Raw genomic sequence first — 7185 nt, 5'->3', positions numbered from 1 at the left:
AGAGAGAGAGAGAGAGAGAGAGAGAGAGAGAGAGAGAGAGAGAGAGAGTGTCTGTCGTCTCACGCGACCGCCGGCACGTAAAACAAGGAAATTCTTGACGTTCGGCGATAAGAAATTTTACTTTGATACAACGACGCATATCAACACCCGACGCCGTGGAATCAACGGAATTCTCTTGATTCATAGCTTTACCCGGGTGGAAGAATAAGTAGTTCGAACTGTAAGCGATATCAGTAGTTAAACTTCGTTGGAATCTGAAGTTCAAGCGCAACCAAACTTGATTCTAGTTGTAAGTGACTTGCTATTCCAACTGCGGTCCAAACTCCTGAAAGACACTAGTCCATGTGCAGATGGTGCATGCAGTCTAGCTCTAGTTTGTTGTAGATAAACTGCACCCAGACTGTGCTCAGACTATAGTTTACTGCAGACAAACTGCAGTTTAACTGTATCAATTTCGACGGCCGCACAGTTTAACTGCAGTTTGGCGGAGTTCCGCGTAGTTCCGACTACGGTTTCGTCTGCATACTATATGCAAACTATCTAAAAAGTGCTCTGTTGAATGGTTACTCTTTGCATTGCAGTAGCCACCATTTACTCAGTAACTGTCATGCACTTCACACGTTGGAGTGGAATATGTGTGTTCTATGTTCAAGTTATGAATCTGAATAAAATAAAATGTGTACTTCAAGAACTGTTTTTACTTATAATTGAAATACCCTTACTGAATGCTACATGTAAATGAAATAGTTCTTCAGAACCAAATCTATATTTTTATGGCTAAGGAATATAATTGAAGAGATGAAAATAAGGTCTACTAGAAGCTTATATTTTACTGAGCACTATTAGCATTACAGCAGTTTTGACCTTTGATAGCACATTAAAGTGCACAGATATTTTATAGAAGGTCTCTAATGTCACAAGAGAGTCAATCAAGATGCTTCTGAAACCACTTCACTTTTCACTTGATTTCACTTGCGATGCTTCTGAAACCACTTCACTTTTCACTTGATTTCACTTGCATGAAAGTACAGGACACTGAGAAAGAGAAAGTCAAACATTACTCTTAGCTGACAAATATAAATCATTTAGGTTTGAGTAGCTTAACGTGACTTCACGAGGTTTAAGCATAACAATTACTTACTTAGAGATGATCCGAAAGGAATACACCACGGTGCTTCAAAGATAGAGCATTCATCTTGAACTCTCGAGACTTCACATAATAAGACTGCTTTCTGTTGATCATCTGAAATATAAAATACTGTAGTGATACAAAAAGGGAAAGGAGATTCAAAGTATAAATATAGTTAACTAGTTAAAACTAACCGAGGCAAACTGTTCCTTGGAGTGAGGAGAAGACGCGAAGTTTCAGCCATCATGTGTTAACACATGATAATTATCACAATAACAAACTCCTAAAACCAAATCATTTCAATTAAATAAAATACTGTAATGACTGACACACAAGGGAAAATAAGCTTAAAACAAATCAAATGTTTCATTAGTTATACTAACCGTGCCAACCTGATCATTGAGGTGAAGAAGAGATGCGAAGTTTCGCTTGGACCTTCATGTATTGTCATCATAACAAACTCCTAAAGCAAAATGAGACAATTTTATTAAAACGATTTCGTCAAAATTTTATTGTCCTATCTGCATACGTACTAAATAGCATACCTTGGATAAACACACAGCAAACATTCAAATGCACAGTAAGACATAGCCTACAGCCTAGGCTGATGCTGGTAAGGTTATGTCCTTCTGTTGTTTACAACTTAGGAATTGCATGCAACTGCCAGCCACTGAAAAACGAGGAAAAAAAATAACGGAAAACGTAGATTATCTAGGTTATCGTGGCATATACAATTTTGATACTGCCTAAGTAAAATACGTACACGTTTAGTGCACGAAACCATAACCTCGGTTCGGCGCACCCAAACGACACAGAATTGTCATCTTGACGTCAAAGTGATATCAAGATGACTATGTTTGGTCAAACTCTGATTTTGACCTAATTTGACATTTTATTGACCAAAACTTTTTCGCAGCTCTAGCATAACAATTTTGTGCAAGACAAATAGTTTACTGCGTGTATATTTTATTCCTGAAATGTATTTCGTACATTAGACGGGCAGTTTGAACTTTAAAAATCGCAATTACGGAGAATGATTTGTTTGACACTCTTTGACGTCTTCGTGATAAAGAGCCGGATGAGCGCTCGCTTGAGCTCTAAGACGTAAACTTACAAAACTATTCAACAACTACGTTCGTCACTCTCACATCAGAATGAAGTAATAACATTTGCAACGCTTGATAAATGTCCAGGAATTCGATTTTGCGCTATCCCACAAGAATGTTATAGGTAAAATATAATCCTTACGTGTAGGAGAAAATAATCGGAGTAAATACAGATCTTTAATTTAAAGGTTGTTTTGACTTTAGTAGTCTTGTTTATGCCGTCCCGCCCACCTGCAACCAACCACCACCGCGACTGACAAGTTCAGACCTGTTGTCTTCAGAGAGCACGTTTGGATTGAATGTCGCATTTCTTACTGATATTCGGTAAGTTTCTCTGTCACATAGGATAAAGTTCAGCAGGATACTTAAGTTTATCTCGTCTTTCAGGTCCATTAATACTTACTTATTATGGGGGACGACGAAGCCGGTGGTGCTCCTGCAGGTAGACGTCCTCGCAGAGAGGTTAGTTACTAGTAACGTACTCAATTATTTATACATCCCAGTCCTCTGCTTTTCTTTTTCATGACAGTCCTATTGTAAAAATTCAGTCGTTAAGACGTGATTCTATGTAGCCTGTGCCAGTTTCTGAAAGGGATTTTGTTGCTATGTTTGAGAGTGGGTCTTATTTTTTTATTAAATATTTTCTCTGTATTTTTTTGAAGCCTAGGGATCAGGGTCTTCTAAACCGGGCAAGGGCTAGGGCAGCTGGCTTACTGAATTTAGCTGAACAGAGAGAGGAGGCAAGACATATAAATTTGCATTCAAGCAGCAGTTCCAATGCCTCTACTGACGAAGAGTTATTTGAGGGGGATGACAGACAAGATGAAGAAATGGATGACAGTGATGACGAAGGAGTTATTCATGCGGACAATATCAGGGATAATCTTGGTTTAGGCTTACCAGACAGTGAAAGTAGTGATACTGAAGGAAGTGATACTGAAGGTAGTGTTATGAATTCAAGTTTGGCTAGCAGCGGAAGCAGAAACAGTGGGTCAAGTGTAGGATCTCACTCAGAAGATAGTGGGGACGAGCACTTCGATGAAGCAGATATGGATGTTGCGCTCTTAGAATCTTTGAGAGCTTGGGCGCGAAGAGGTGTATCCAAATCGAAAGTTACTGAATTATTAAGCATCTTGAGATTACGCCATCCCTTTCTCCCCAAAACTTGTCGGGGACTGTTAAAAACACCCTCTCAGCTCCCTATTACAGATGTTGGTGGTGGCTTATATTTTTATAAGGGGATTCTAAAAAATATACAGTCTCGTCTTGATCAGGAGTATTTGGCGAGACATAATGAGATAATTGTAGATATCAACATGGATGGTATTCCTCCTTTCAGAAATTCCCCTGCTAATTTTTTCCCAATACTTGGCTGCTTTGGGGGACAACAGGAGCCTTTCATCATTGCAGGATGGTTTGGTCACAGGAAGGAACCTGATGATTTGAACGAATTTTTAAATGATTACATTCAAGAAGTTGAGTTATTACAAAATGAAGGTGTTCAATTATTCGGTAATGTGTACCCATTCCGCATAAGGAATTATATTTTAGATGCTCTGGCCCGTGCCTTTGTAAAATGCTGGATTGGGCATGGAGGTACTTATGGCTGTGAGAAATGTGTAGTAGAAGGCGTCCGCTTCAGAAATAGAACTACATTTACAGGACTTAATTGTCCTTTAAGAACAGACGAAAGCTTCAGGAACAGAGATCAACCGCTTCATCACAAACCGGGATTGGTTTCTCCTCTAGAACGGATAAATACTGGCATGATAAGTCAATTCCGTCTTGACCCTCTCCACTTATTGTACTTAGGCGTTTTCAGGCGTTGGCTTGATTTTATCCTAATTGAACCAGGCAATTTTGTACTAACTGACGACCAAGTGGGTGCTGTTAGTGCTGCTGTGCTGAATCTGAAAGAATTTTGTCCTTGTGAGTTCAATCGAAAACCACGTGAATTCAAACGGAGAGGGAATCATTTCAAGGCTCATGAACTGAGGAGAATCCTTCTCTATGATGGATTAAGTGCATTTTCTGGATTGGATGCAAATTTGTATAGGAACTATTTACTGCTGCATTCAGCTTCTTATATTTTGACAAGTCCTCATCTGCGCGATTTTTTGGAAGTTGCCAATGAGTGTGTGAGAAATTTCATTAACCATTGCCGTCAAATCTTCACCAGAGCTTTCCTAGTCTATAATGTTCACTCTCTTTCTCACATTGTGCAAGAAGCTGAGAACCATGGAACATTAGAAGAGTTTTCAGCCTTTAAATTTGAAAACTACCTTGGAGTGATGAAGCGTTCTTTAAGGTCTGGATACCTTCCCCTTCATCAAGTATACAATAAGGATGCTGAAACTGATGGGAAGTTGACAAATCCCACTCAACAAATTGATCCTAATGCCTACATTCTCAGCAGAGAGCACAACAGACCGGCTGGTGAGATTGTTGATGGCACTCAATTTCAGATGCTTAAAACAGGCAATATTACACTGTCACTCTCTCGCCCTGACTGTTGCTTTCTGACACAAGAAAGTGAAGTCTGCATTTTATCTAATATTGTTCAAACTCTTGAAGGAGAAATATTCCTGATTGGGCGTAAATTTTCTGTGAAAGAAAGTGCTTACCTGTTCCCTCTTGATTCTGCTCTGCTAGACATATTTAGGGTTAGAGACTTAGAGAATAGGAGGTTGAGGTGGAGAGCCAACCAGTTGTCCAGAAAATGTTACCTTCTACCCGATGGAGAGTCCTACATTGTAGTTCCACTGGTCCATTTTTGCCGACCATAGCAACATTGTTTAGCTATTACAGTCCTCCTCAATCTTATTCAGCATTCACTGATGTGTAAGTTTTTCAACTTGTTTTCTTCTTTTTATTTTAGTTTTCCGTTGTAAAATTCCTCTCAAAGACATTATCTGATCAAGAGACGGTGTCAGTCATCAGCTCACTGTGGCTGCAGCCTGGTGAAAAATACTGTTTCTGGCCGCCTAAGTCTAAAGATCAAAAAAAGAATCCAACTCAACAAGCAATTGACCATTGTAAACCGGATCCGGAAACCTGGCATACTTATCCAATAATGTTCATGCACGATTATGGTAATCAACAATATCAATCAATTATTATTTTCTTGCTTCAAGCTCTTTGAACTAAACTAGGTCATTTGTTTTACAGCGTCATTCTATAAAGCTAGCTTGGCTTCTAAACAGGCAGAGGACACCGACACCTTGTCTACAGAGCAATCTGACTACAACAAACCCAGGAAAGGAAGGGGAAGATTACCAGCAAGATTTGTTTCTGATGAAGAATCTCCTCCATCCAAGCGGCTTAAAAAGTCGAGGGGAACAGGAAAACCAAGAAAGCAGACGCTTTCCTCAGATGAAGAACCTGACGAAGTACCGCCGCCCCCTAGCATCCCACAACTTGAGAGTACTGTCAATAAAATCTTACGGAGACAAGTTGAGAAATCTGAGGGTAAATCTAGTGGTGAGTAGTAAAGAAAGTAGACACTTGCTCTATTGTTCTATGTTCTTTTAAGTACTACATATTTTTTCTCAGTTGTGTGTTCATTCGTATGCAATCATGTGATGTGTTTCTTAATTTTCAGGTGGAGTTCAACAAAAAAAGGCTTTGTCTGTGAAGGTTGTGGTCCCTGCAACTAATAAGAAGCAAAGTTCCACAGTTGCAATTCCAAAAGTAATCCAAGCTGGCAACAACCACCAGGAATCTAACAGTAAATAGACAAGAATCTTGCTTATTGTTATAAGGACTATATCCTTTTCCTTGCTCGTGGTGTTAACTCCTCGGTAATCATTACTTATTTTTTAATTTTCAGTCAAAGTTAAACCAAGTAAAGCTTTGCCTGTGAAGCAGAAGGTTGTTGTTCCTCCGCCTAATAAGAAGCCAGGTTCCACAGTGGTAGTTACAAAAGTAATTCAAGCCAGAAACAACCACCAGGAATCTAACGGTAACTAGAAAAGAATTTGACACTTGCTTATTGTTATTGAAGTACTATGTCTGTTTCGTTGGCTGTAGTGTTAATTCCTATGTAGTCATGTGATGTATTTGTTAATTTTCAGGTCAAACTCAACCAAGAGATGCGTCGCCTGTTGTTTCTACACCTAATGAGCAAAGTTCCACAGTTGCAGTTCCAGGTGAAATTCAAGCTGGAAACAAGCACCAGGAATCACTGAAAAGTATTGGTTCGTATATTTTTCATACAAGTACTTCCTATTCTTTATCAATGAGTCGCTTGCAGTTTTGTGGTAATAACAGCTGACCTACCTGCTTATTCACATTCAGGTAATCAGTTTGTGCGAGAAAATGCAGATGTGGGAACATCACCTGAAGCTACTCAAATAAGTGGTGGGTCAGAGTTGTCATAAAAACTCAATTTGTGAAGATTCCTGAATTGTTTTTGTAAATGTCTTCTCTAATATTCTTACAATTTTGTTATTTCTCAGGGATTTCTCATCAAGAAAATTCTAATTTTGGATCCCAAAGTGATTTAGAATCCCTTGGGCAGGATAACGAATCTGATGGTGTCTACAATATTTCTTTGTCACCACAAAGAACATCGGAACATGGTGAGATTTTTTATCAGAAACTATCACTATATTTTCACTTTATACAACACAATTCATTTTCATTTGATTTTGAATTAACTGTTCTAGATCTGGAGATGGATCACAATACTTTGAATGATCATTCATTGGCTAGCCTAACTAATCCTAGGCAAGATAATTTTGAAACAATTGGTGAGATATTTTTCATTTATTTAGAAGTATCCACATTAGTATAGTCTCCATTTGTGGAAACTGTTCTCTCTCTCTGTCTGTGATCTATTGAAAGCTGATCAAAATTCTTTTACATGTCTGCTGCAGCTAAAGATCAACCATCCACATCTAGCTTTGGTGGTCCATTTGTTATCAGCAAACCAAAATGTCATAGCTCTCC

The 7185-nt window shown here is 38.8% G+C and overlaps 1 long non-coding RNA gene across 1 annotated transcript; it reads right to left on the bottom strand.

Annotated features, from left to right (window-relative positions):
- Nucleotides 1-815: 815 nt before the first annotated feature.
- Nucleotides 816-1755, bottom strand: LOC113214491 (uncharacterized). Its single transcript, XR_003303823.2, has 5 exons — nt 1675-1755; nt 1513-1592; nt 1324-1412; nt 1142-1243; nt 816-1035 (listed from the first exon to the last, which is right to left on the bottom strand). It is a non-coding gene; the product is annotated as an uncharacterized LOC113214491 (long non-coding RNA).
- Nucleotides 1756-7185: the final 5430 nt, after the last annotated feature.

This window comes from Frankliniella occidentalis, unplaced genomic scaffold (genome assembly GCF_000697945.3).
Source record: "Frankliniella occidentalis isolate FOCC.00 unplaced genomic scaffold, Focc_3.1 Scaffold87, whole genome shotgun sequence".
NCBI lineage: Eukaryota > Metazoa > Arthropoda > Insecta > Thysanoptera > Thripidae > Frankliniella > Frankliniella occidentalis.
Note: the sequence above shows the minus strand (reverse complement) of the source record. Positions and strands in the feature narration are given on the sequence as shown.